At 49.5% G+C, this 21,660-nt stretch overlaps 48 non-coding genes across 48 annotated transcripts; 24 read left to right on the top strand and 24 right to left on the bottom strand.

Annotated features, from left to right (window-relative positions):
• Nucleotides 1-19: 19 nt before the first annotated feature.
• Nucleotides 20-92, top strand: TRNAR-UCG (transfer RNA arginine (anticodon UCG)). The gene has a single exon. It is a non-coding gene; the product is annotated as a tRNA-Arg (tRNA).
• A 124-nt stretch (nucleotides 93-216) lies between these two features.
• On the bottom strand, nucleotides 217-326 carry TRNAL-CAA (transfer RNA leucine (anticodon CAA)). The gene is made up of 2 exons: nucleotides 289-326; nucleotides 217-262 (listed from the first exon to the last, which is right to left on the bottom strand). It is a non-coding gene; the product is annotated as a tRNA-Leu (tRNA).
• A 610-nt stretch (nucleotides 327-936) lies between these two features.
• On the top strand, nucleotides 937-1,009 carry TRNAR-UCG (transfer RNA arginine (anticodon UCG)). Its single transcript has one exon. It is a non-coding gene; the product is annotated as a tRNA-Arg (tRNA).
• Nucleotides 1,010-1,133: 124 nt separating this feature from the next.
• Nucleotides 1,134-1,243, bottom strand: TRNAL-CAA (transfer RNA leucine (anticodon CAA)). Its single transcript has 2 exons — nucleotides 1,206-1,243; nucleotides 1,134-1,179 (listed from the first exon to the last, which is right to left on the bottom strand). It is a non-coding gene; the product is annotated as a tRNA-Leu (tRNA).
• A 610-nt stretch (nucleotides 1,244-1,853) lies between these two features.
• Nucleotides 1,854-1,926, top strand: TRNAR-UCG (transfer RNA arginine (anticodon UCG)). The gene has a single exon. It is a non-coding gene; the product is annotated as a tRNA-Arg (tRNA).
• A 124-nt stretch (nucleotides 1,927-2,050) lies between these two features.
• TRNAL-CAA (transfer RNA leucine (anticodon CAA)) lies at nucleotides 2,051-2,160 on the bottom strand. The gene is made up of 2 exons: nucleotides 2,123-2,160; nucleotides 2,051-2,096 (listed from the first exon to the last, which is right to left on the bottom strand). It is a non-coding gene; the product is annotated as a tRNA-Leu (tRNA).
• A 610-nt stretch (nucleotides 2,161-2,770) lies between these two features.
• TRNAR-UCG (transfer RNA arginine (anticodon UCG)) lies at nucleotides 2,771-2,843 on the top strand. Its single transcript has one exon. It is a non-coding gene; the product is annotated as a tRNA-Arg (tRNA).
• A 124-nt stretch (nucleotides 2,844-2,967) lies between these two features.
• Nucleotides 2,968-3,077, bottom strand: TRNAL-CAA (transfer RNA leucine (anticodon CAA)). Its single transcript has 2 exons — nucleotides 3,040-3,077; nucleotides 2,968-3,013 (listed from the first exon to the last, which is right to left on the bottom strand). It is a non-coding gene; the product is annotated as a tRNA-Leu (tRNA).
• A 610-nt stretch (nucleotides 3,078-3,687) lies between these two features.
• On the top strand, nucleotides 3,688-3,760 carry TRNAR-UCG (transfer RNA arginine (anticodon UCG)). Its single transcript has one exon. It is a non-coding gene; the product is annotated as a tRNA-Arg (tRNA).
• Nucleotides 3,761-3,884: 124 nt separating this feature from the next.
• On the bottom strand, nucleotides 3,885-3,994 carry TRNAL-CAA (transfer RNA leucine (anticodon CAA)). Its single transcript has 2 exons — nucleotides 3,957-3,994; nucleotides 3,885-3,930 (listed from the first exon to the last, which is right to left on the bottom strand). It is a non-coding gene; the product is annotated as a tRNA-Leu (tRNA).
• Nucleotides 3,995-4,604: 610 nt separating this feature from the next.
• Nucleotides 4,605-4,677, top strand: TRNAR-UCG (transfer RNA arginine (anticodon UCG)). Its single transcript has one exon. It is a non-coding gene; the product is annotated as a tRNA-Arg (tRNA).
• Nucleotides 4,678-4,801: 124 nt separating this feature from the next.
• TRNAL-CAA (transfer RNA leucine (anticodon CAA)) lies at nucleotides 4,802-4,911 on the bottom strand. The gene is made up of 2 exons: nucleotides 4,874-4,911; nucleotides 4,802-4,847 (listed from the first exon to the last, which is right to left on the bottom strand). It is a non-coding gene; the product is annotated as a tRNA-Leu (tRNA).
• A 610-nt stretch (nucleotides 4,912-5,521) lies between these two features.
• TRNAR-UCG (transfer RNA arginine (anticodon UCG)) lies at nucleotides 5,522-5,594 on the top strand. The gene has a single exon. It is a non-coding gene; the product is annotated as a tRNA-Arg (tRNA).
• Nucleotides 5,595-5,718: 124 nt separating this feature from the next.
• On the bottom strand, nucleotides 5,719-5,828 carry TRNAL-CAA (transfer RNA leucine (anticodon CAA)). The gene is made up of 2 exons: nucleotides 5,791-5,828; nucleotides 5,719-5,764 (listed from the first exon to the last, which is right to left on the bottom strand). It is a non-coding gene; the product is annotated as a tRNA-Leu (tRNA).
• A 610-nt stretch (nucleotides 5,829-6,438) lies between these two features.
• TRNAR-UCG (transfer RNA arginine (anticodon UCG)) lies at nucleotides 6,439-6,511 on the top strand. The gene has a single exon. It is a non-coding gene; the product is annotated as a tRNA-Arg (tRNA).
• Nucleotides 6,512-6,635: 124 nt separating this feature from the next.
• TRNAL-CAA (transfer RNA leucine (anticodon CAA)) lies at nucleotides 6,636-6,745 on the bottom strand. Its single transcript has 2 exons — nucleotides 6,708-6,745; nucleotides 6,636-6,681 (listed from the first exon to the last, which is right to left on the bottom strand). It is a non-coding gene; the product is annotated as a tRNA-Leu (tRNA).
• A 610-nt stretch (nucleotides 6,746-7,355) lies between these two features.
• On the top strand, nucleotides 7,356-7,428 carry TRNAR-UCG (transfer RNA arginine (anticodon UCG)). Its single transcript has one exon. It is a non-coding gene; the product is annotated as a tRNA-Arg (tRNA).
• A 124-nt stretch (nucleotides 7,429-7,552) lies between these two features.
• TRNAL-CAA (transfer RNA leucine (anticodon CAA)) lies at nucleotides 7,553-7,662 on the bottom strand. The gene is made up of 2 exons: nucleotides 7,625-7,662; nucleotides 7,553-7,598 (listed from the first exon to the last, which is right to left on the bottom strand). It is a non-coding gene; the product is annotated as a tRNA-Leu (tRNA).
• A 610-nt stretch (nucleotides 7,663-8,272) lies between these two features.
• TRNAR-UCG (transfer RNA arginine (anticodon UCG)) lies at nucleotides 8,273-8,345 on the top strand. The gene has a single exon. It is a non-coding gene; the product is annotated as a tRNA-Arg (tRNA).
• Nucleotides 8,346-8,469: 124 nt separating this feature from the next.
• Nucleotides 8,470-8,579, bottom strand: TRNAL-CAA (transfer RNA leucine (anticodon CAA)). The gene is made up of 2 exons: nucleotides 8,542-8,579; nucleotides 8,470-8,515 (listed from the first exon to the last, which is right to left on the bottom strand). It is a non-coding gene; the product is annotated as a tRNA-Leu (tRNA).
• A 610-nt stretch (nucleotides 8,580-9,189) lies between these two features.
• TRNAR-UCG (transfer RNA arginine (anticodon UCG)) lies at nucleotides 9,190-9,262 on the top strand. The gene has a single exon. It is a non-coding gene; the product is annotated as a tRNA-Arg (tRNA).
• Nucleotides 9,263-9,386: 124 nt separating this feature from the next.
• Nucleotides 9,387-9,496, bottom strand: TRNAL-CAA (transfer RNA leucine (anticodon CAA)). The gene is made up of 2 exons: nucleotides 9,459-9,496; nucleotides 9,387-9,432 (listed from the first exon to the last, which is right to left on the bottom strand). It is a non-coding gene; the product is annotated as a tRNA-Leu (tRNA).
• Nucleotides 9,497-10,106: 610 nt separating this feature from the next.
• Nucleotides 10,107-10,179, top strand: TRNAR-UCG (transfer RNA arginine (anticodon UCG)). The gene has a single exon. It is a non-coding gene; the product is annotated as a tRNA-Arg (tRNA).
• A 124-nt stretch (nucleotides 10,180-10,303) lies between these two features.
• Nucleotides 10,304-10,413, bottom strand: TRNAL-CAA (transfer RNA leucine (anticodon CAA)). Its single transcript has 2 exons — nucleotides 10,376-10,413; nucleotides 10,304-10,349 (listed from the first exon to the last, which is right to left on the bottom strand). It is a non-coding gene; the product is annotated as a tRNA-Leu (tRNA).
• Nucleotides 10,414-11,023: 610 nt separating this feature from the next.
• On the top strand, nucleotides 11,024-11,096 carry TRNAR-UCG (transfer RNA arginine (anticodon UCG)). Its single transcript has one exon. It is a non-coding gene; the product is annotated as a tRNA-Arg (tRNA).
• Nucleotides 11,097-11,220: 124 nt separating this feature from the next.
• Nucleotides 11,221-11,330, bottom strand: TRNAL-CAA (transfer RNA leucine (anticodon CAA)). The gene is made up of 2 exons: nucleotides 11,293-11,330; nucleotides 11,221-11,266 (listed from the first exon to the last, which is right to left on the bottom strand). It is a non-coding gene; the product is annotated as a tRNA-Leu (tRNA).
• Nucleotides 11,331-11,940: 610 nt separating this feature from the next.
• On the top strand, nucleotides 11,941-12,013 carry TRNAR-UCG (transfer RNA arginine (anticodon UCG)). The gene has a single exon. It is a non-coding gene; the product is annotated as a tRNA-Arg (tRNA).
• Nucleotides 12,014-12,137: 124 nt separating this feature from the next.
• On the bottom strand, nucleotides 12,138-12,247 carry TRNAL-CAA (transfer RNA leucine (anticodon CAA)). The gene is made up of 2 exons: nucleotides 12,210-12,247; nucleotides 12,138-12,183 (listed from the first exon to the last, which is right to left on the bottom strand). It is a non-coding gene; the product is annotated as a tRNA-Leu (tRNA).
• Nucleotides 12,248-12,857: 610 nt separating this feature from the next.
• Nucleotides 12,858-12,930, top strand: TRNAR-UCG (transfer RNA arginine (anticodon UCG)). The gene has a single exon. It is a non-coding gene; the product is annotated as a tRNA-Arg (tRNA).
• A 124-nt stretch (nucleotides 12,931-13,054) lies between these two features.
• TRNAL-CAA (transfer RNA leucine (anticodon CAA)) lies at nucleotides 13,055-13,164 on the bottom strand. The gene is made up of 2 exons: nucleotides 13,127-13,164; nucleotides 13,055-13,100 (listed from the first exon to the last, which is right to left on the bottom strand). It is a non-coding gene; the product is annotated as a tRNA-Leu (tRNA).
• Nucleotides 13,165-13,774: 610 nt separating this feature from the next.
• Nucleotides 13,775-13,847, top strand: TRNAR-UCG (transfer RNA arginine (anticodon UCG)). The gene has a single exon. It is a non-coding gene; the product is annotated as a tRNA-Arg (tRNA).
• Nucleotides 13,848-13,971: 124 nt separating this feature from the next.
• Nucleotides 13,972-14,081, bottom strand: TRNAL-CAA (transfer RNA leucine (anticodon CAA)). The gene is made up of 2 exons: nucleotides 14,044-14,081; nucleotides 13,972-14,017 (listed from the first exon to the last, which is right to left on the bottom strand). It is a non-coding gene; the product is annotated as a tRNA-Leu (tRNA).
• A 251-nt stretch (nucleotides 14,082-14,332) lies between these two features.
• Nucleotides 14,333-14,442, bottom strand: TRNAL-CAA (transfer RNA leucine (anticodon CAA)). Its single transcript has 2 exons — nucleotides 14,405-14,442; nucleotides 14,333-14,378 (listed from the first exon to the last, which is right to left on the bottom strand). It is a non-coding gene; the product is annotated as a tRNA-Leu (tRNA).
• Nucleotides 14,443-15,052: 610 nt separating this feature from the next.
• TRNAR-UCG (transfer RNA arginine (anticodon UCG)) lies at nucleotides 15,053-15,125 on the top strand. The gene has a single exon. It is a non-coding gene; the product is annotated as a tRNA-Arg (tRNA).
• Nucleotides 15,126-15,249: 124 nt separating this feature from the next.
• TRNAL-CAA (transfer RNA leucine (anticodon CAA)) lies at nucleotides 15,250-15,359 on the bottom strand. The gene is made up of 2 exons: nucleotides 15,322-15,359; nucleotides 15,250-15,295 (listed from the first exon to the last, which is right to left on the bottom strand). It is a non-coding gene; the product is annotated as a tRNA-Leu (tRNA).
• A 610-nt stretch (nucleotides 15,360-15,969) lies between these two features.
• TRNAR-UCG (transfer RNA arginine (anticodon UCG)) lies at nucleotides 15,970-16,042 on the top strand. Its single transcript has one exon. It is a non-coding gene; the product is annotated as a tRNA-Arg (tRNA).
• Nucleotides 16,043-16,166: 124 nt separating this feature from the next.
• Nucleotides 16,167-16,276, bottom strand: TRNAL-CAA (transfer RNA leucine (anticodon CAA)). The gene is made up of 2 exons: nucleotides 16,239-16,276; nucleotides 16,167-16,212 (listed from the first exon to the last, which is right to left on the bottom strand). It is a non-coding gene; the product is annotated as a tRNA-Leu (tRNA).
• Nucleotides 16,277-16,886: 610 nt separating this feature from the next.
• TRNAR-UCG (transfer RNA arginine (anticodon UCG)) lies at nucleotides 16,887-16,959 on the top strand. The gene has a single exon. It is a non-coding gene; the product is annotated as a tRNA-Arg (tRNA).
• Nucleotides 16,960-17,083: 124 nt separating this feature from the next.
• On the bottom strand, nucleotides 17,084-17,193 carry TRNAL-CAA (transfer RNA leucine (anticodon CAA)). The gene is made up of 2 exons: nucleotides 17,156-17,193; nucleotides 17,084-17,129 (listed from the first exon to the last, which is right to left on the bottom strand). It is a non-coding gene; the product is annotated as a tRNA-Leu (tRNA).
• Nucleotides 17,194-17,803: 610 nt separating this feature from the next.
• TRNAR-UCG (transfer RNA arginine (anticodon UCG)) lies at nucleotides 17,804-17,876 on the top strand. Its single transcript has one exon. It is a non-coding gene; the product is annotated as a tRNA-Arg (tRNA).
• Nucleotides 17,877-18,000: 124 nt separating this feature from the next.
• TRNAL-CAA (transfer RNA leucine (anticodon CAA)) lies at nucleotides 18,001-18,110 on the bottom strand. The gene is made up of 2 exons: nucleotides 18,073-18,110; nucleotides 18,001-18,046 (listed from the first exon to the last, which is right to left on the bottom strand). It is a non-coding gene; the product is annotated as a tRNA-Leu (tRNA).
• A 610-nt stretch (nucleotides 18,111-18,720) lies between these two features.
• TRNAR-UCG (transfer RNA arginine (anticodon UCG)) lies at nucleotides 18,721-18,793 on the top strand. The gene has a single exon. It is a non-coding gene; the product is annotated as a tRNA-Arg (tRNA).
• A 124-nt stretch (nucleotides 18,794-18,917) lies between these two features.
• On the bottom strand, nucleotides 18,918-19,027 carry TRNAL-CAA (transfer RNA leucine (anticodon CAA)). Its single transcript has 2 exons — nucleotides 18,990-19,027; nucleotides 18,918-18,963 (listed from the first exon to the last, which is right to left on the bottom strand). It is a non-coding gene; the product is annotated as a tRNA-Leu (tRNA).
• Nucleotides 19,028-19,637: 610 nt separating this feature from the next.
• On the top strand, nucleotides 19,638-19,710 carry TRNAR-UCG (transfer RNA arginine (anticodon UCG)). The gene has a single exon. It is a non-coding gene; the product is annotated as a tRNA-Arg (tRNA).
• A 124-nt stretch (nucleotides 19,711-19,834) lies between these two features.
• On the bottom strand, nucleotides 19,835-19,944 carry TRNAL-CAA (transfer RNA leucine (anticodon CAA)). The gene is made up of 2 exons: nucleotides 19,907-19,944; nucleotides 19,835-19,880 (listed from the first exon to the last, which is right to left on the bottom strand). It is a non-coding gene; the product is annotated as a tRNA-Leu (tRNA).
• A 610-nt stretch (nucleotides 19,945-20,554) lies between these two features.
• On the top strand, nucleotides 20,555-20,627 carry TRNAR-UCG (transfer RNA arginine (anticodon UCG)). Its single transcript has one exon. It is a non-coding gene; the product is annotated as a tRNA-Arg (tRNA).
• Nucleotides 20,628-20,751: 124 nt separating this feature from the next.
• Nucleotides 20,752-20,861, bottom strand: TRNAL-CAA (transfer RNA leucine (anticodon CAA)). Its single transcript has 2 exons — nucleotides 20,824-20,861; nucleotides 20,752-20,797 (listed from the first exon to the last, which is right to left on the bottom strand). It is a non-coding gene; the product is annotated as a tRNA-Leu (tRNA).
• A 610-nt stretch (nucleotides 20,862-21,471) lies between these two features.
• Nucleotides 21,472-21,544, top strand: TRNAR-UCG (transfer RNA arginine (anticodon UCG)). The gene has a single exon. It is a non-coding gene; the product is annotated as a tRNA-Arg (tRNA).
• Nucleotides 21,545-21,660: the final 116 nt, after the last annotated feature.

Genomic DNA, 21,660 nt, shown 5'->3' with positions numbered 1-21,660 from the left:
CGGGAAGGAAACTGCCCTAGACCGCGTGGCCTAATGGATAAGGCGTCTGACTTCGGATCAGAAGATTGAGGGTTCGAGTCCCTTCGTGGTCGCGGCCGGGCTGGATGCTAGAGGTCGAGAGCCCTCTTTTACCTGCTGCTAAACTCGGTTAGCACGATAGGTCACGTTTCAAGGCAAGCGACAGCCACGTAAGAGTTTCCAAGGTCAAAAGCTAACTGTCAGAAGTGGGATTTGAACCCACGCCTCCATTCGGAGACCAGAACACCCAACTTTGGTGAAGAAGTTACTCTTGAGTCTGGCGCCTTAGACCACTCGGCCATCCTGACAAAGCTCTCTCGCTCCCGCATCCAATGCCTTTCCCACTCGGTTAAAGGGAGTCTCTGACCCAAACCCAGCATATCAACCCAGCCCGGAAGATAGATAGGTTAGGGTCACCTGAATCAAACAGTGTGTTCCCCTTGTGAAGCGGTGCCTCTGTTGCGGAGATATGGCTGTTTATGTCAATAGTCAAAGGAGCTCTTTGGAGCAACGAGAGCGTTGCCGTTCCTCCAAAGAGGTAAGCCGCAAAGCTCTCGTTGCTCCAAAGAGCTCCTTTGCATATTGACAAAACCGGCGATATGTCGGCAGTGGAGGCACCGATTCACAAGAGACCAAAAACACCCCCTAAGATTCAGGGCACCCTAATCTATCTAGCTTCCTGGCTGGAATTGATATGCTGGGTTCTGGGAGCAGACTCCCTCTAAGCTATTCTGGGTATTCCTTCTTCAACATGTTAGAAAAGGTCAAACCTATTGGTTATTGTAAGAAGATGGAGAATGGTTATATATTTATTCATTTGTCATAAACAAGAAAACGTGTTTTGCCATTGACTTTGGTTCAAGCAAAAGATTTCGTATTGCGTGGCCTCCTCATTTCGACGGGAAGGAAGCTGCCCTAGACCGCGTGGCCTAATGGATAAGGCGTCTGACTTCGGATCAGAAGATTGAGGGTTCGAGTCCCTTCGTGGTCGCGGCCGGGCTGGATGCTAGAGGTCGAGAGCCCTCTTTTACCTGCTGCTAAACTCGGTTAGCACGATAGGTCACGTTTCAAGGCAAGCGACAGCCACGTAAGAGTTTCCAAGGTCAAAAGCTAACTGTCAGAAGTGGGATTTGAACCCACGCCTCCATTCGGAGACCAGAACACCCAACTTTGGTGAAGAAGTTACTCTTGAGTCTGGCGCCTTAGACCACTCGGCCATCCTGACAAAGCTCTCTCGCTCCCGCCTCCAATGCCTTTCCCACTCGGTTAAAGGGAGTCTCTGACCCAAACCCAGCATATCAACCCAGCCCGGAAGATAGATAGGTTAGGGTCACCTGAATCAAACAGTGTGTTCCCCTTGTGAAGCGGTGCCTCTGTTGCGGAGATATGGCTGTTTATGTCAATAGGCAAAGGAGCTCTTTGGAGCAACGAGAGCGTTGCCGTTCCTCCAAAGAGGTAAGCCGCAAAGCTCTCGTTGCTCCAAAGAGCTCCTTTGCATATTGACAAAACCGGCGATATGTCGGCAGTGGAGGCACCGATTCACAAGAGACCAAAAACACCCCCTAAGATTCAGGGCACCCTAATCTATCTAGCTTCCTGGCTGGAATTGATATGCTGGGTTCTGGGAGCAGACTCCCTCTAAGCTATTCTGGGTATTCCTTCTTCAACATGTTAGAAAAGGTCAAACCTATTGGTTATCGTAAGAAGATGGAGAATGGTTATATATTTATTCATTTGTCATAAACAAGAAAACGTGTTTTGCCATTGACTTTGGTTCAAGCAAAAGATTTCGTATTGCGCGGCCTCCTCATTTCGACGGGAAGGAAGCTGCCCTAGACCGCGTGGCCTAATGGATAAGGCGTCTGACTTCGGATCAGAAGATTGAGGGTTCGAGTCCCTTCGTGGTCGCGGCCGGGCTGGATGCTAGAGGTCGAGAGCCCTCTTTTACCTGCTGCTAAACTCGGTTAGCACGATAGGTCACGTTTCAAGGAAAGCGACAGCCACGTAAGAGTTTCCAAGGTCAAAAGCTAACTGTCAGAAGTGGGATTTGAACCCACGCCTCCATTCGGAGACCAGAACACCCAACTTTGGTGAAGAAGTTACTCTTGAGTCTGGCGCCTTAGACCACTCGGCCATCCTGACAAAGCTCTCTCGCTCCTGCCTCCAATGCCTTTCCCACTCGGTTAAAGGGAGTCTCTGACCCAAACCCAGCATATCAACCCAGCCCGGAAGATAGATAGGTTAGGGTCACCTGAATCAAACAGTGTGTTCCCCTTGTGAAGCGGTGCCTCTGTTGCGGAGATATGGCTGTTTATGTCAATAGGCAAAGGAGCTCTTTGGAGCAACGAGAGCGTTGCCGTTCCTCCAAAGAGGTAAGCCGCAAAGCTCTCGTTGCTCCAAAGAGCTCCTTTGCATATTGACAAAACCGGCGATATGTCGGCAGTGGAGGCACCGATTCACAAGAGACCAAAAACACCCCCTAAGATTCAGGGCACCCTAATCTATCTAGCTTCCTGGCTGGAATTGATATGCTGGGTTCTGGGAGCAGACTCCCTCTAAGCTATTCTGGGTATTCCTTCTTCAACATGTTAGAAAAGGTCAAACCTATTGGTTATCGTAAGAAGATGAAGAATGGTTATATATTTATTCATTTGTCATAAACAAGAAAACGTGTTTTGCCATTGACTTTGGTTCAAGCAAAAGATTTCGTATTGCGCGGCCTCCTCATTTCGACGGGAAGGAAGCTGCCCTAGACCGCGTGGCCTAATGGATAAGGCGTCTGACTTCGGATCAGAAGACTGAGGGTTCGAGTCCCTTCGTGGTCGCGGCCGGGCTGGATGCTAGAGGTCGAGAGCCCTCTTTTACCTGCTGCTAAACTCGGTTAGCACGATAGGTCACGTTTCAAGGCAAGCGACAGCCACGTAAGAGTTTCCAAGGTCAAAAGCTAACTGTCAGAGGTGGGATTTGAACCCACGCCTCCATTCGGAGACCAGAACACCCAACTTTGGTGAAGAAGTTACTCTTGAGTCTGGCGCCTTAGACCACTCGGCCATCCTGACAAAGCTCTCTCGCTCCCGCCTCCAATGCCTTTCCCACTCGGTTAAAGGGAGTCTCTGACCCAAACCCAGCATATCAACCCAGCCCGGAAGATAGATAGGTTAGGGTCACCTGAATCAAACAGTGTGTTCCCCTTGTGAAGCGGTGCCTCTGTTGCGGAGATATGGCTGTTTATGTCAATAGGCAAAGGAGCTCTTTGGAGCAACGAGAGCGTTGCCGTTCCTCCAAAGAGGTAAGCCGCAAAGCTCTCGTTGCTCCAAAGAGCTCCTTTGCATATTGACAAAACCGGCGATATGTCGGCAGTGGAGGCACTGATTCACAAGAGACCAAAAACACCCCCTAAGATTCAGGGCACCCTAATCTATCTAGCTTCCTGGCTGGAATTGATATGCTGGGTTCTGGGAGCAGACTCCCTCTAAGCTATTCTGGGTATTCCTTCTTCAACATGTTAGAAAAGGTCAAACCTATTGGTTATCGTAAGAAGATGGAGAATGGTTATATATTTATTCATTTGTCATAAACAAGAAAACGTGTTTTGCCATTGACTTTGGTTCAAGCAAAAGATTTCGTATTGCGCGGCCTCCTCATTTCGACGGGAAGGAAACTGCCCTAGACCGCGTGGCCTAATGGATAAGGCGTCTGACTTCGGATCAGAAGATTGAGGGTTCGAGTCCCTTCGTGGTCGCGGCCGGGCTGGATGCTAGAGGTCGAGAGCCCTCTTTTACCTGCTGCTAAACTCGGTTAGCACGATAGGTCACGTTTCAAGGCAAGCGACAGCCACGTAAGAGTTTCCAAGGTCAAAAGCTAACTGTCAGAAGTGGGATTTGAACCCACGCCTCCATTCGGAGACCAGAACACCCAACTTTGGTGAAGAAGTTACTCTTGAGTCTGGCGCCTTAGACCACTCGGCCATCCTGACAAAGCTCTCTCGCTCCCTCATCCAATGCCTTTCCCACTCGGTTAAAGGGAGTCTCTGACCCAAACCCAGCATATCAACCCAGCCCGGAAGATAGATAGGTTAGGGTCACCTGAATCAAACAGTGTGTTCCCCTTGTGAAGCGGTGCCTCTGTTGCGGAGATATGGCTGTTTATGTCAATAGTCAAAGGAGCTCTTTGGAGCAACGAGAGCGTTGCCGTTCCTCCAAAGAGGTAAGCCGCAAAGCTCTCGTTGCTCCAAAGAGCTCCTTTGCATATTGACAAAACCGGCGATATGTCGGCAGTGGAGGCACCGATTCACAAGAGACCAAAAACACCCCCTAAGATTCAGGGCACCCTAATCTATCTAGCTTCCTGGCTGGAATTGATATGCTGGGTTCTGGGAGCAGACTCCCTCTAAGCTATTCTGGGTATTCCTTCTTCAACATGTTAGAAAAGGTCAAACCTATTGGTTATTGTAAGAAGATGGAGAATGGTTATATATTTATTCATTTGTCATAAACAAGAAAACGTGTTTTGCCATTGACTTTGGTTCAAGCAAAAGATTTCGTATTGCGTGGCCTCCTCATTTCGACGGGAAGGAAGCTGCCCTAGACCGCGTGGCCTAATGGATAAGGCATCTGACTTCGGATCAGAAGATTGAGGGTTCGAGTCCCTTCGTGGTCGCGGCCGGGCTGGATGCTAGAGGTCGAGAGCCCTCTTTTACCTGCTGCTAAACTCGGTTAGCACGATAGGTCACGTTTCAAGGCAAGCGACAGCCACGTAAGAGTTTCCAAGGTCAAAAGCTAACTGTCAGAAGTGGGATTTGAACCCACGCCTCCATTCGGAGACCAGAACACCCAACTTTGGTGAAGAAGTTACTCTTGAGTCTGGCGCCTTAGACCACTCGGCCATCCTGACAAAGCTCTCTCGCTCCCGCCTCCAATGCCTTTCCCACTCGGTTAAAGGGAGTCTCTGACCCAAACCCAGCATATCAACCCAGCCCGGAAGATAGATAGGTTAGGGTCACCTGAATCAAACAGTGTGTTCCCCTTGTGAAGCGGTGCCTCTGTTGCGGAGATATGGCTGTTTATGTCAATAGGCAAAGGAGCTCTTTGGAGCAACGAGAGCGTTGCCGTTCCTCCAAAGAGGTAAGCCGCAAAGCTCTCGTTGCTCCAAAGAGCTCCTTTGCATATTGACAAAACCGGCGATATGTCGGCAGTGGAGGCACCGATTCACAAGAGACCAAAAACACCCCCTAAGATTCAGGGCACCCTAATCTATCTAGCTTCCTGGCTGGAATTGATATGCTGGGTTCTGGGAGCAGACTCCCTCTAAGCTATTCTGGGTATTCCTTCTTCAACATGTTAGAAAAGGTCAAACCTATTGGTTATCATAAGAAGATGGAGAATGGTTATATATTTATTCATTTGTCATAAACAAGAAAACGTGTTTTGCCATTGACTTTGGTTCAAGCAAAAGATTTCGTATTGCGCGGCCTCCTCATTTCGACGGGAAGGAAACTGCCCTAGACCGCGTGGCCTAATGGATAAGGCGTCTGACTTCGGATCAGAAGATTGAGGGTTCGAGTCCCTTCGTGGTCGCGGCCGGGCTGGATGCTAGAGGTCGAGAGCCCTCTTTTACCTGCTGCTAAACTCGGTTAGCACGATAGGTCACGTTTCAAGGCAAGCGACAGCCACGTAAGAGTTTCCAAGGTCAAAAGCTAACTGTCAGAAGTGGGATTTGAACCCACGCCTCCATTCGGAGACCAGAACACCCAACTTTGGTGAAGAAGTTACTCTTGAGTCTGGCGCCTTAGACCACTCGGCCATCCTGACAAAGCTCTCTCGCTCCCGCATCCAATGCCTTTCCCACTCGGTTAAAGGGAGTCTCTGACCCAAACCCAGCATATCAACCCAGCCCGGAAGATAGATAGGTTAGGGTCACCTGAATCAAACAGTGTGTTCCCCTTGTGAAGCGGTGCCTCTGTTGCGGAGATATGGCTGTTTATGTCAATAGTCAAAGGAGCTCTTTGGAGCAACGAGAGCGTTGCCGTTCCTCCAAAGAGGTAAGCCGCAAAGCTCTCGTTGCTCCAAAGAGCTCCTTTGCATATTGACAAAACCGGCGATATGTCGGCAGTGGAGGCACCGATTCACAAGAGACCAAAAACACCCCCTAAGATTCAGGGCACCCTAATCTATCTAGCTTCCTGGCTGGAATTGATATGCTGGGTTCTGGGAGCAGACTCCCTCTAAGCTATTCTGGGTATTCCTTCTTCAACATGTTAGAAAAGGTCAAACCTATTGGTTATTGTAAGAAGATGGAGAATGGTTATATATTTATTCATTTGTCATAAACAAGAAAACGTGTTTTGCCATTGACTTTGGTTCAAGCAAAAGATTTCGTATTGCGTGGCCTCCTCATTTCGACGGGAAGGAAGCTGCCCTAGACCGCGTGGCCTAATGGATAAGGCGTCTGACTTCGGATCAGAAGATTGAGGGTTCGAGTCCCTTCGTGGTCGCGGCCGGGCTGGATGCTAGAGGTCGAGAGCCCTCTTTTACCTGCTGCTAAACTCGGTTAGCACGATAGGTCACGTTTCAAGGCAAGCGACAGCCACGTAAGAGTTTCCAAGGTCAAAAGCTAACTGTCAGAAGTGGGATTTGAACCCACGCCTCCATTCGGAGACCAGAACACCCAACTTTGGTGAAGAAGTTACTCTTGAGTCTGGCGCCTTAGACCACTCGGCCATCCTGACAAAGCTCTCTCGCTCCCGCCTCCAATGCCTTTCCCACTCGGTTAAAGGGAGTCTCTGACCCAAACCCAGCATATCAACCCAGCCCGGAAGATAGATAGGTTAGGGTCACCTGAATCAAACAGTGTGTTCCCCTTGTGAAGCGGTGCCTCTGTTGCGGAGATATGGCTGTTTATGTCAATAGGCAAAGGAGCTCTTTGGAGCAACGAGAGCGTTGCCGTTCCTCCAAAGAGGTAAGCCGCAAAGCTCTCGTTGCTCCAAAGAGCTCCTTTGCATATTGACAAAACCGGCGATATGTCGGCAGTGGAGGCACCGATTCACAAGAGACCAAAAACACCCCCTAAGATTCAGGGCACCCTAATCTATCTAGCTTCCTGGCTGGAATTGATATGCTGGGTTCTGGGAGCAGACTCCCTCTAAGCTATTCTGGGTATTCCTTCTTCAACATGTTAGAAAAGGTCAAACCTATTGGTTATCGTAAGAAGATGGAGAATGGTTATATATTTATTCATTTGTCATAAACAAGAAAACGTGTTTTGCCATTGACTTTGGTTCAAGCAAAAGATTTCGTATTGCGCGGCCTCCTCATTTCGACGGGAAGGAAGCTGCCCTAGACCGCGTGGCCTAATGGATAAGGCGTCTGACTTCGGATCAGAAGATTGAGGGTTCGAGTCCCTTCGTGGTCGCGGCCGGGCTGGATGCTAGAGGTCGAGAGCCCTCTTTTACCTGCTGCTAAACTCGGTTAGCACGATAGGTCACGTTTCAAGGCAAGCGACAGCCACGTAAGAGTTTCCAAGGTCAAAAGCTAACTGTCAGAAGTGGGATTTGAACCCACGCCTCCATTCGGAGACCAGAACACCCAACTTTGGTGAAGAAGTTACTCTTGAGTCTGGCGCCTTAGACCACTCGGCCATCCTGACAAAGCTCTCTCGCTCCCGCCTCCAATGCCTTTCCCACTCGGTTAAAGGGAGTCTCTGACCCAAACCCAGCATATCAACCCAGCCCGGAAGATAGATAGGTTAGGGTCACCTGAATCAAACAGTGTGTTCCCCTTGTGAAGCGGTGCCTCTGTTGCGGAGATATGGCTGTTTATGTCAATAGTCAAAGGAGCTCTTTGGAGCAACGAGAGCGTTGCCGTTCCTCCAAAGAGGTAAGCCGCAAAGCTCTCGTTGCTCCAAAGAGCTCCTTTGCATATTGACAAAACCGGCGATATGTCGGCAGTGGAGGCACCGATTCACAAGAGACCAAAAACACCCCCTAAGATTCAGGGCACCCTAATCTATCTAGCTTCCTGGCTGGAATTGATATGCTGGGTTCTGGGAGCAGACTCCCTCTAAGCTATTCTGGGTATTCCTTCTTCAACATGTTAGAAAAGGTCAAACCTATTGGTTATCGTAAGAAGATGGAGAATGGTTATATATTTATTCATTTGTCATAAACAAGAAAACGTGTTTTGCCATTGACTTTGGTTCAAGCAAAAGATTTCGTATTGCGCGGCCTCCTCATTTCGACGGGAAGGAAGCTGCCCTAGACCGCGTGGCCTAATGGATAAGGCGTCTGACTTCGGATCAGAAGATTGAGGGTTCGAGTCCCTTCGTGGTCGCGGCCGGGCTGGATGCTAGAGGTCGAGAGCCCTCTTTTACCTGCTGCTAAACTCGGTTAGCACGATAGGTCACGTTTCAAGGCAAGCGACAGCCACGTAAGAGTTTCCAAGGTCAAAAGCTAACTGTCAGAAGTGGGATTTGAACCCACGCCTCCATTCGGAGACCAGAACACCCAACTTTGGTGAAGAAGTTACTCTTGAGTCTGGCGCCTTAGACCACTCGGCCATCCTGACAAAGCTCTCTCACTCCCGCCTCCAATGCCTTTCCCACTCGGTTAAAGGGAGTCTCTGACCCAAACCCAGCATATCAACCCAGCCCGGAAGATAGATAGGTTAGGGTCACCTGAATCAAACAGTGTGTTCCCCTTGTGAATCGGTGCCTCTGTTGCGGAGATATGGCTGTTTATGTCAATAGGCAAAGGAGCTCTTTGGAGCAACGAGAGCGTTGCCGTTCCTCCAAAGAGGTAAGCCGCAAAGCTCTCGTTGCTCCAAAGAGCTCCTTTGCATATTGACAAAACCGGCGATATGTCGGCAGTGGAGGCACCGATTCACAAGAGACCAAAAACACCCCCTAAGATTCAGGGCACCCTAATCTATCTAGCTTCCTGGCTGGAATTGATATGCTGGGTTCTGGGAGCAGACTCCCTCTAAGCTATTCTGGGTATTCCTTCTTCAACATGTTAGAAAAGGTCAAACCTATTGGTTATCGTAAGAAGATGGAGAATGGTTATATATTTATTCATTTGTCATAAACAAGAAAACGTGTTTTGCCATTGACTTTGGTTCAAGCAAAAGATTTCGTATTGCGCGGCCTCCTCATTTCGACGGGAGGGAAGCTGCCCTAGACCGCGTGGCCTAATGGATAAGGCGTCTGACGTCGGATCAGAAGATTGAGGGTTCGAGTCCCTTCGTGGTCGCGGCCGGGCTGGATGCTAGAGGTCGAGAGCCCTCTTTTACCTGCTGCTAAACTCGGTTAGCACGATAGGTCACGTTTCAAGGCAAGCGACAGCCACGTAAGAGTTTCCAAGGTCAAAAGCTAACTGTCAGAAGTGGGATTTGAACCCACGCCTCCATTCGGAGACCAGAACACCCAACTTTGGTGAAGAAGTTACTCTTGAGTCTGGCGCCTTAGACCACTCGGCCATCCTGACAAAGCTCTCTCGCCCCCGCCTCCAATGCCTTTCCCACTCGGTTAAAGGGAGTCTCTGACCCAAACCCAGCATATCAACCCAGCCCGGAAGATAGATAGGTTAGGGTCACCTGAATCAAACAGTGTGTTCCCCTTGTGAAGCGGTGCCTCTGTTGCGGAGATATGGCTGTTTATGTCAATAGGCAAAGGAGCTCTTTGGAGCAACGAGAGCGTTGCCGTTCCTCCAAAGAGGTAAGCCGCAAAGCTCTCGTTGCTCCAAAGAGCTCCTTTGCATATTGACAAAACCGGCGATATGTCGGCAGTGGAGGCACCGATTCACAAGAGACCAAAAACACCCCCTAAGATTCAGGGCACCCTAATCTATCTAGCTTCCTGGCTGGAATTGATATGCTGGGTTCTGGGAGCAGACTCCCTCTAAGCTATTCTGGGTATTCCTTCTTCAACATGTTAGAAAAGGTCAAACCTATTGGTTATCGTAAGAAGATGGAGAATGGTTATATATTTATTCATTTGTCATAAACAAGAAAACGTGTTTTGCCATTGACTTTGGTTCAAGCAAAAGATTTCGTATTGCGCGGCCTCCTCATTTCGACGGGAAGGAAGCTGCCCTAGACCGCGTGGCCTAATGGATAAGGCATCTGACTTCGGATCAGAAGATTGAGGGTTCGAGTCCCTTCGTGGTCGCGGCCGGGCTGGATGCTAGAGGTCGAGAGCCCTCTTTTACCTGCTGCTAAACTCGGTTAGCACGATAGGTCACGTTTCAAGGCAAGCGACAGCCACGTAAGAGTTTCCAAGGTCAAAAGCTAACTGTCAGAAGTGGGATTTGAACCCACGCCTCCATTCGGAGACCAGAACACCCAACTTTGGTGAAGAAGTTACTCTTGAGTCTGGCGCCTTAGACCACTCGGCCATCCTGACAAAGCTCTCTCGCTCCCGCCTCCAATGCCTTTCCCACTCGGTTAAAGGGAGTCTCTGACCCAAACCCAGCATATCAACCCAGCCCGGAAGATAGATAGGTTAGGGTCACCTGAATCAAACAGTGTGTTCCCCTTGTGAAGCGGTGCCTCTGTTGCGGAGATATGGCTGTTTATGTCAATAGGCAAAGGAGCTCTTTGGAGCAACGAGAGCGTTGCCGTTCCTCCAAAGAGGTAAGCCGCAAAGCTCTCGTTGCTCCAAAGAGCTCCTTTGCATATTGACAAAACCGGCGATATGTCGGCAGTGGAGGCACCGATTCACAAGAGACCAAAAACACCCCCTAAGATTCAGGGCACCCTAATCTATCTAGCTTCCTGGCTGGAATTGATATGCTGGGTTCTGGGAGCAGACTCCCTCTAAGCTATTCTGGGTATTCCTTCTTCAACATGTTAGAAAAGGTCAAACCTATTGGTTATCGTAAGAAGATGGAGAATGGTTATATATTTATTCATTTGTCATAAACAAGAAAACGTGTTTTGCCATTGACTTTGGTTCAAGCAAAAGATTTCGTATTGCGCGGCCTCCTCATTTCGACGGGAAGGAAGCTGCCCTAGACCGCGTGGCCTAATGGATAAGGCGTCTGACTTCGGATCAGAAGATTGAGGGTTCGAGTCCCTTCGTGGTCGCGGCCGGGCTGGATGCTAGAGGTCGAGAGCCCTCTTTTACCTGCTGCTAAACTCGGTTAGCACGATAGGTCACGTTTCAAGGCAAGCGACAGCCACGTAAGAGTTTCCAAGGTCAAAAGCTAACTGTCAGAAGTGGGATTTGAACCCACGCCTCCATTCGGAGACCAGAACACCCAACTTTGGTGAAGAAGTTACTCTTGAGTCTGGCGCCTTAGACCACTCGGCCATCCTGACAAAGCTCTCTCGCTCCCGCCTCCAATGCCTTTCCCACTCGGTTAAAGGGAGTCTCTGACCCAAACCCAGCATATCAACCCAGCCCGGAAGATAGATAGGTTAGGGTCACCTGAATCAAACAGTGTGTTCCCCTTGTGAAGCGGTGCCTCTGTTGCGGAGATATGGCTGTTTATGTCAATAGTCAAAGGAGCTCTTTGGAGCAACGAGAGCGTTGCCGTTCCTCCAAAGAGGTAAGCCGCAAAGCTCTCGTTGCTCCAAAGAGCTCCTTTGCATATTGACAAAACCGGCGATATGTCGGCAGTGGAGGCACCGATTCACAAGAGACCAAAAACACCCCCTAAGATTCAGGGCACCCTAATCTATCTAGCTTCCTGGCTGGAATTGATATGCTGGGTTCTGGGAGCAGACTCCCTCTAAGCTATTCTGGGTATTCCTTCTTCAACATGTTAGAAAAGGTCAAACCTATTGGTTATTGTAAGAAGATGGAGAATGGTTATATATTTATTCATTTGTCATAAACAAGAAAACGTGTTTTGCCATTGACTTTGGTTCAAGCAAAAGATTTCGTATTGCGTGGCCTCCTCATTTCGACGGGAAGGAAGCTGCCCTAGACCGCGTGGCCTAATGGATAAGGCGTCTGACTTCGGATCAGAAGATTGAGGGTTCGAGTCCCTTCGTGGTCGCGGCCGGGCTGGATGCTAGAGGTCGAGAGCCCTCTTTTACCTGCTGCTAAACTCGGTTAGCACGATAGGTCACGTTTCAAGGCAAGCGACAGCCACGTAAGAGTTTCCAAGGTCAAAAGCTAACTGTCAGAAGTGGGATTTGAACCCACGCCTCCATTCGGAGACCAGAACACCCAACTTTGGTGAAGAAGTTACTCTTGAGTCTGGCGCCTTAGACCACTCGGCCATCCTGACAAAGCTCTCTCGCTCCCGCCTCCAATGCCTTTCCCACTCGGTTAAAGGGAGTCTCTGACCCAAACCCAGCATATCAACCCAGCCCGGAAGATAGATAGGTTAGGGTCACCTGAATCAAACAGTGTGTTCCCCTTGTGAAGCGGTGCCTCTGTTGCGGAGATATGGCTGTTTATGTCAATAGGCAAAGGAGCTCTTTGGAGCAACGAGAGCGTTGCCGTTCCTCCAAAGAGGTAAGCCGCAAAGCTCTCGTTGCTCCAAAGAGCTCCTTTGCATATTGACAAAACCGGCGATATGTCGGCAGTGGAGGCACCGATTCACAAGAGACCAAAAACACCCCCTAAGATTCAGGGCACCCTAATCTATCTAGCTTCCTGGCTGGAATTGATATGCTGGGTTCTGGGAGCAGACTCCCTCTAAGCTATTCTGGGTATTCCTTCTTCAACATGTTAGAAAAGGTCAAACCTATTGGTTATCGTAAGAAGATGGAGAATGGTTATATATTTATTCATTTGTCATAAACAAGAAAACGTGTTTTGCCATTGACTTTGGTTCAAGCAAAAGATTTCGTATTGCGCGGCCTCCTCATTTCGACGGGAAGGAAGCTGCCCTAGACCGCGTGGCCTAATGGATAAGGCGTCTGACTTCGGATCAGAAGATTGAGGGTTCGAGTCCCTTCGTGGTCGCGGCCGGGCTGGATGCTAGAGGTCGAGAGCCCTCTTTTACCTGCTGCTAAACTCGGTTAGCACGATAGGTCACGTTTCAAGGCAAGCGACAGCCACGTAAGAGTTTCCAAGGTCAAAAGCTAACTGTCAGAAGTGGGATTTGAACCCACGCCTCCATTCGGAGACCAGAACACCCAACTTTGGTGAAGAAGTTACTCTTGAGTCTGGCGCCTTAGACCACTCGGCCATCCTGACAAAGCTCTCTCGCTCCCGCCTCCAATGCCTTTCCCACTCGGTTAAAGGGAGTCTCTGACCCAAACCCAGCATATCAACCCAGCCCGGAAGATAGATAGGTTAGGGTCACCTGAATCAAACAGTGTGTTCCCCTTGTGAAGCGGTGCCTCTGTTGCGGAGATATGGCTGTTTATGTCAATAGTCAAAGGAGCTCTTTGGAGCAACGAGAGCGTTGCCGTTCCTCCAAAGAGGTAAGCCGCAAAGCTCTCGTTGCTCCAAAGAGCTCCTTTGCATATTGACAAAACCGGCGATATGTCGGCAGTGGAGGCACCGATTCACAAGAGACCAAAAACACCCCCTAAGATTCAGGGCACCCTAATCTATCTAGCTTCCTGGCTGGAATTGATATGCTGGGTTCTGGGAGCAGACTCCCTCTAAGCTATTCTGGGTATTCCTTCTTCAACATGTTAGAAAAGGTCAAACCTATTGGTTATCGTAAGAAGATGGAGAATGGTTATATATTTATTCATTTGTCATAAACAAGAAAACGTGTTTTGCCATTGACTTTGGTTCAAGCAAAAGATTTCGTATTGCGTGGCCTCCTCATTTCGACGGGAAGGAAGCTGCCCTAGACCGCGTGGCCTAATGGATAAGGCGTCTGACTTCGGATCAGAAGATTGAGGGTTCGAGTCCCTTCGTGGTCGCGGCCGGGCTGGATGCTAGAGGTCGAGAGCCTTCTTTTACCTGCTGCTAAACTCGGTTAGCACGATAGGTCACGTTTCAAGGCAAGCGACAGCCACGTAAGAGTTTCCAAGGTCAAAAGCTAACTGTCAGAAGTGGGATTTGAACCCACGCCTCCATTCGGAGACCAGAACACCCAACTTTGGTGAAGAAGTTACTCTTGAGTCTGGCGCCTTAGACCACTCGGCCATCCTGACAAAGCTCTCTCGCTCCCGCCTCCAATGCCTTTCCCACTCGGTTAAAGGGAGTCTCTGACCCAAACCCAGCATATCAACCCAGCCCGGAAGATAGATAGGATTGAGGGTTCGAGTCCCTTCGTGGTCGTGGCCGGGCTGGATGCTAGAGGTCGAGAGCCCTCTTTTACCTGCTGCTAAACTCGGTTAGCACGATAGGTCACGTTTCAAGGCAAGCGACAGCCACGTAAGAGTTTCCAAGGTCAAAAGCTAACTGTCAGAAGTGGGATTTGAACCCACGCCTCCATTCGGAGACCAGAACACCCAACTTTGGTGAAGAAGTTACTCTTGAGTCTGGCGCCTTAGACCACTCGGCCATCCTGACAAAGCTCTCTCGCTCCCGCCTCCAATGCCTTTCCCACTCGGTTAAAGGGAGTCTCTGACCCAAACCCAGCATATCAACCCAGCCCGGAAGATAGATAGGTTAGGGTCACCTGAATCAAACAGTGTGTTCCCCTTGTGAAGCGGTGCCTCTGTTGCGGAGATATGGCTGTTTATGTCAATAGGCAAAGGAGCTCTTTGGAGCAACGAGAGCGTTGCCGTTCCTCCAAAGAGGTAAGCCGCAAAGCTCTCGTTGCTCCAAAAAGCTCCTTTGCATATTGACAAAACCGGCGATATGTCGGCAGTGGAGGCACCGATTCACAAGAGACCAAAAACACCCCCTAAGATTCAGGGCACCCTAATCTATCTAGCTTCCTGGCTGGAATTGATATGCTGGGTTCTGGGAGCAGACTCCCTCTAAGCTATTCTGGGTATTCCTTCTTCAACATGTTAGAAAAGGTCAAACCTATTGGTTATCGTAAGAAGATGGAGAATGGTTATATATTTATTCATTTGTCATAAACAAGAAAACGTGTTTTGCCATTGACTTTGGTTCAAGCAAAAGATTTCGTATTGCGCGGCCTCCTCATTTCGACGGGAAGGAAACTGCCCTAGACCGCGTGGCCTAATGGATAAGGCGTCTGACTTCGGATCAGAAGATTGAGGGTTCGAGTCCCTTCGTGGTCGTGGCCGGGCTGGATGCTAGAGGTCGAGAGCCCTCTTTTACCTGCTGCTAAACTCGGTTAGCACGATAGGTCACGTTTCAAGGCAAGCGACAGCCACGTAAGAGTTTCCAAGGTCAAAAGCTAACTGTCAGAAGTGGGATTTGAACCCACGCCTCCATTCGGAGACCAGAACACCCAACTTTGGTGAAGAAGTTACTCTTGAGTCTGGCGCCTTAGACCACTCGGCCATCCTGACAAAGCTCTCTTGCTCCCGCCTCCAATGCCTTTCCCACTCGGTTAAAGGGAGTCTCTGACCCAAACCCAGCATATCAACCCAGCCCGGAAGATAGATAGGTTAGGGTCACCTGAATCAAACAGTGTGTTCCCCTTGTGAAGCGGTGCCTCTGTTGCGGAGATATGGCTGTTTATGTCAATAGGCAAAGGAGCTCTTTGGAGCAACGAGAGCGTTGCCGTTCCTCCAAAGAGGTAAGCCGCAAAGCTCTCGTTGCTCCAAAGAGCTCCTTTGCATATTGACAAAACCGGCGATATGTCGGCAGTGGAGGCACCGATTCACAAGAGACCAAAAACACCCCCTAAGATTCAGGGCACCCTAATCTATCTAGCTTCCTGGCTGGAATTGATATGCTGGGTTCTGGGAGCAGACTCCCTCTAAGCTATTCTGGGTATTCCTTCTTCAACATGTTAGAAAAGGTCAAACCTATTGGTTATCGTAAGAAGATGGAGAATGGTTATATATTTATTCATTTGTCATAAACAAGAAAACGTGTTTTGCCATTGACTTTGGTTCAAGCAAAAGATTTCGTATTGCGCGGCCTCCTCATTTCGACGGGAAGGAAGCTGCCCTAGACCGCGTGGCCTAATGGATAAGGCGTCTGACTTCGGATCAGAAGATTGAGGGTTCGAGTCCCTTCGTGGTCGCGGCCGGGCTGGATGCTAGAGGTCGAGAGCCCTCTTTTACCTGCTGCTAAACTCGGTTAGCACGATAGGTCACGTTTCAAGGCAAGCGACAGCCACGTAAGAGTTTCCAAGGTCAAAAGCTAACTGTCAGAAGTGGGATTTGAACCCACGCCTCCATTCGGAGACCAGAACACCCAACTTTGGTGAAGAAGTTACTCTTGAGTCTGGCGCCTTAGACCACTCGGCCATCCTGACAAAGCTCTCTCGCTCCCGCCTCCAATGCCTTTCCCACTCGGTTAAAGGGAGTCTCTGACCCAAACCCAGCATATCAACCCAGCCCGGAAGATAGATAGGTTAGGGTCACCTGAATCAAACAGTGTGTTCCCCTTGTGAAGCGGTGCCTCTGTTGCGGAGATATGGCTGTTTATGTCAATAGTCAAAGGAGCTCTTTGGAGCAACGAGAGCGTTGCCGTTCCTCCAAAGAGGTAAGCCGCAAAGCTCTCGTTGCTCCAAAGAGCTCCTTTGCATATTGACAAAACCGGCGATATGTCGGCAGTGGAGGCACCGATTCACAAGAGACCAAAAACACCCCCTAAGATTCAGGGCACCCTAATCTATCTAGCTTCCTGGCTGGAATTGATATGCTGGGTTCTGGGAGCAGACTCCCTCTAAGCTATTCTGGGTATTCCTTCTTCAACATGTTAGAAAAGGTCAAACCTATTGGTTATCGTAAGAAGATGGAGAATGGTTATATATTTATTCATTTGTCATAAACAAGAAAACGTGTTTTGCCATTGACTTTGGTTCAAGCAAAAGATTTCGTATTGCGTGGCCTCCTCATTTCGACGGGAAGGAAGCTGCCCTAGACCGCGTGGCCTAATGGATAAGGCGTCTGACTTCGGATCAGAAGATTGAGGGTTCGAGTCCCTTCGTGGTCGCGGCCGGGCTGGATGCTAGAGGTCGAGAGCCCTCTTTTACCTGCTGCTAAACTCGGTTAGCACGATAGGTCACGTTTCAAGGCAAGCGACAGCCACGTAAGAGTTTCCAAGGTCAAAAGCTAACTGGCAGAAGTGGGATTTGAACCCACGCCTCCATTCGGAGACCAGAACACCCAACTTTGGTGAAGAAGTTACTCTTGAGTCTGGCGCCTTAGACCACTCGGCCATCCTGACAAAGCTCTCTCGCTCCCGCCTCCAATGCCTTTCCCACTCGGTTAAAGGGAGTCTCTGACCCAAACCCAGCATATCAACCCAGCCCGGAAGATAGATAGGTTAGGGTCACCTGAATCAAACAGTGTGTTCCCCTTGTGAAGCGGTGCCTCTGTTGCGGAGATATGGCTGTTTATGTCAATAGGCAAAGGAGCTCTTTGGAGCAACGAGAGCGTTGCCGTTCCTCCAAAGAGGTAAGCCGCAAAGCTCTCGTTGCTCCAAAGAGCTCCTTTGCATATTGACAAAACCGGCGATATGTCGGCAGTGGAGGCACCGATTCACAAGAGACCAAAAACACCCCCTAAGATTCAGGGCACCCTAATCTATCTAGCTTCCTGGCTGGAATTGATATGCTGGGTTCTGGGAGCAGACTCCCTCTAAGCTATTCTGGGTATTCCTTCTTCAACATGTTAGAAAAGGTCAAACCTATTGGTTATCGTAAGAAGATGGAGAATGGTTATATATTTATTCATTTGTCATAAACAAGAAAACGTGTTTTGCCATTGACTTTGGTTCAAGCAAAAGATTTCGTATTGCGCGGCCTCCTCATTTCGACGGGAAGGAAGCTGCCCTAGACCGCGTGGCCTAATGGATAAGGCGTCTGACTTCGGATCAGAAGATTGAGGGTTCGAGTCCCTTCGTGGTCGCGGCCGGGCTGGATGCTAGAGGTCGAGAGCCCTCTTTTACCTGCTGCTAAACTCGGTTAGCACGATAGGTCACGTTTCAAGGCAAGCGACAGCCACGTAAGAGTTTCCAAGGTCAAAAGCTAACTGTCAGAAGTGGGATTTGAACCCACGCCTCCATTCGGAGACCAGAACACCCAACTTTGGTGAAGAAGTTACTCTTGAGTCTGGCGCCTTAGACCACTCGGCCATCCTGACAAAGCTCTCTCGCCCCCGCCTCCAATGCCTTTCCCACTCGGTTAAAGGGAGTCTCTGACCCAAACCCAGCATATCAACCCAGCCCGGAAGATAGATAGGTTAGGGTCACCTGAATCAAACAGTGTGTTCCCCTTGTGAAGCGGTGCCTCTGTTGCGGAGATATGGCTGTTTATGTCAATAGGCAAAGGAGCTCTTTGGAGCAACGAGAGCGTTGCCGTTCCTCCAAAGAGGTAAGCCGCAAAGCTCTCGTTGCTCCAAAGAGCTCCTTTGCATATTGACAAAACCGGCGATATGTCGGCAGTGGAGGCACCGATTCACAAGAGACCAAAAACACCCCCTAAGATTCAGGGCACCCTAATCTATCTAGCTTCCTGGCTGGAATTGATATGCTGGGTTCTGGGAGCAGACTCCCTCTAAGCTATTCTGGGTATTCCTTCTTCAACATGTTAGAAAAGGTCAAACCTATTGGTTATCGTAAGAAGATGGAGAATGGTTATATATTTATTCATTTGTCATAAACAAGAAAACGTGTTTTGCCATTGACTTTGGTTCAAGCAAAAGATTTCGTATTGCGCGGCCTCCTCATTTCGATGGGAAGGAAGCTGCCCTAGACTGCGTGGCCTAATGGATAAGGCGTCTGACTTCGGATCAGAAGATTGAGGGTTCGAGTCCCTTCGTGGTCGCGGCCGGGCTGGATGCTAGAGGTCGAGAGCCCTCTTTTACCTGCTGCTAAACTCGGTTAGCACGATAGGTCACGTTTCAAGGCAAGCGACAGCCACGTAAGAGTTTCCAAGGTCAAAAGCTAACTGTCAGAAGTGGGATTTGAACCCACGCCTCCATTCGGAGACCAGAACACCCAACTTTGGTGAAGAAGTTACTCTTGAGTCTGGCGCCTTAGACCACTCGGCCATCCTGACAAAGCTCTCTCGCTCCCGCCTCCAATGCCTTTCCCACTCGGTTAAAGGGAGTCTCTGACCCAAACCCAGCATATCAACCCAGCCCGGAAGATAGATAGGTTAGGGTCACCTGAATCAAACAGTGTGTTCCCCTTGTGAAGCGGTGCCTCTGTTGCGGAGATATGGCTGTTTATGTCAATAGGCAAAGGAGCTCTTTGGAGCAACGAGAGCGTTGCCGTTCCTCCAAAGAGGTAAGCCGCAAAGCTCTCGTTGCTCCAAAGAGCTCCTTTGCATATTGACAAAACCGGCGATATGTCGGCAGTGGAGGCACCGATTCACAAGAGACCAAAAACACCCCCTAAGATTCAGGGCACCCTAATCTATCTAGCTTCCTGGCTGGAATTGATATGCTGGGTTCTGGGAGCAGACTCCCTCTAAGCTATTCTGGGTATTCCTTCTTCAACATGTTAGAAAAGGTCAAACCTATTGGTTATCGTAAGAAGATGGAGAATGGTTATATATTTATTCATTTGTCATAAACAAGAAAACGTGTTTTGCCATTGACTTTGGTTCAAGCAAAAGATTTCGTATTGCGCGGCCTCCTCATTTCGACGGGAAGGAAGCTGCCCTAGACCGCGTGGCCTAATGGATAAGGCGTCTGACTTCGGATCAGAAGATTGAGGGTTCGAGTCCCTTCGTGGTCGCGGCCGGGCTGGATGCTAGAGGTCGAGAGCCCTCTTTTACCTGCTGCTAAACTCGGTTAGCACGATAGGTCACGTTTCAAGGCAAGCGACAGCCACGTAAGAGTTTCCAAGGTCAAAAGCTAACTGTCAGAAGTGGGATTTGAACCCACGCCTCCATTCGGAGACCAGAACACCCAACTTTGGTGAAGAAGTTACTCTTGAGTCTGGCGCCTTAGACCACTCGGCCATCCTGACAAAGCTCTCTCGCTCCCGCCTCCAATGCCTTTCCCACTCGGTTAAAGGGAGTCTCTGACCCAAACCCAGCATATCAACCCAGCCCGGAAGATAGATAGGTTAGGGTCACCTGAATCAAACAGTGTGTTCCCCTTGTGAAGCGGTGCCTCTGTTGCGGAGATATGGCTGTTTATGTCAATAGGCAAAGGAGCTCTTTGGAGCAACGAGAGCGTTGCCGTTCCTCCAAAGAGGTAAGCCGCAAAGCTCTCGTTGCTCCAAAGAGCTCCTTTGCATATTGACAAAACCGGCGATATGTCGGCAGTGGAGGCACCGATTCACAAGAGACCAAAAACACCCCCTAAGATTCAGGGCACCCTAATCTATCTAGCTTCCTGGCTGGAATTGATATGCTGGGTTCTGGGAGCAGACTCCCTCTAAGCTATTCTGGGTATTCCTTCTTCAACATGTTAGAAAAGGTCAAACCTATTGGTTATCGTAAGAAGATGGAGAATGGTTATATATTTATTCATTTGTCATAAACAAGAAAACGTGTTTTGCCATTGACTTTGGTTCAAGCAAAAGATTTCGTATTGCGCGGCCTCCTCATTTCGACGGGAAGGAAGCTGCCCTAGACCGCGTGGCCTAATGGATAAGGCGTCTGACTTCGGATCAGAAGATTGAGGGTTCGAGTCCCTTCGTGGTCGCGGCCGGGCTGGATGCTAGAGGTCGAGAGCCCTCTTTTACCTGCTGCTAAACTCGGTTAGCACGATAGGTCACGTTTCAAGGCAAGCGACAGCCACGTAAGAGTTTCCAAGGTCAAAAGCTAACTGTCAGAAGTGGGATTTGAACCCACGCCTCCATTCGGAGACCAGAACACCCAACTTTGGTGAAGAAGTTACTCTTGAGTCTGGCGCCTTAGACCACTCGGCCATCCTGACAAAGCTCTCTCGCTCCCGCCTCCAATGCCTTTCCCACTCGGTTAAAGGGAGTCTCTGACCCAAACCCAGCATATCAACCCAGCCCGGAAGATAGATAGGTTAGGGTCACCTGAATCAAACAGTGTGTTCCCCTTGTGAAGCGGTGCCTCTGTTGCGGAGATATGGCTGTTTATGTCAATAGGCAAAGGAGCTCTTTGGAGCAACGAGAGCGTTGCCGTTCCTCCAAAGAGGTAAGCCGCAAAGCTCTCGTTGCTCCAAAAAGCTCCTTTGCATATTGACAAAACCGGCGATATGTCGGCAGTGGAGGCACCGATTCACAAGAGACCAAAAACACCCCCTAAGATTCAGGGCACCCTAATCTATCTAGCTTCCTGGCTGGAATTGATATGCTGGGTTCTGGGAGCAGACTCCCTCTAAGCTATTCTGGGTATTCCTTCTTCAACATGTTAGAAAAGGTCAAACCTATTGGTTATCGTAAGAAGATGGAGAATGGTTATATATTTATTCATTTGTCATAAACAAGAAAACGTGTTTTGCCATTGACTTTGGTTCAAGCAAAAGATTTCGTATTGCGCGGCCTCCTCATTTCGACGCGAAGGAAGCTGCCCTAGACCGCGTGGCCTAATGGATAAGGCGTCTGACTTCGGATCAGAAGATTGAGGGTTCGAGTCCCTTCGTGGTCGCGGCCGGGCTGGATGCTAGAGGTCGAGAGCCCTCTTTTACCTGCTGCTAAACTCGGTTAGCACAATAGGTCACGTTTCAAGGCAAGCGACAGCCACGTAAGAGTTTCCAAGGTCAA

The sequence above is a fragment of the Leptodactylus fuscus genome, chromosome 11, assembly GCF_031893055.1.
Source record: "Leptodactylus fuscus isolate aLepFus1 chromosome 11, aLepFus1.hap2, whole genome shotgun sequence".
NCBI classification, from domain to species: Eukaryota; Metazoa; Chordata; class Amphibia; order Anura; family Leptodactylidae; genus Leptodactylus; species Leptodactylus fuscus.
This window is presented reverse-complemented; position numbering and strand designations above follow the sequence as displayed.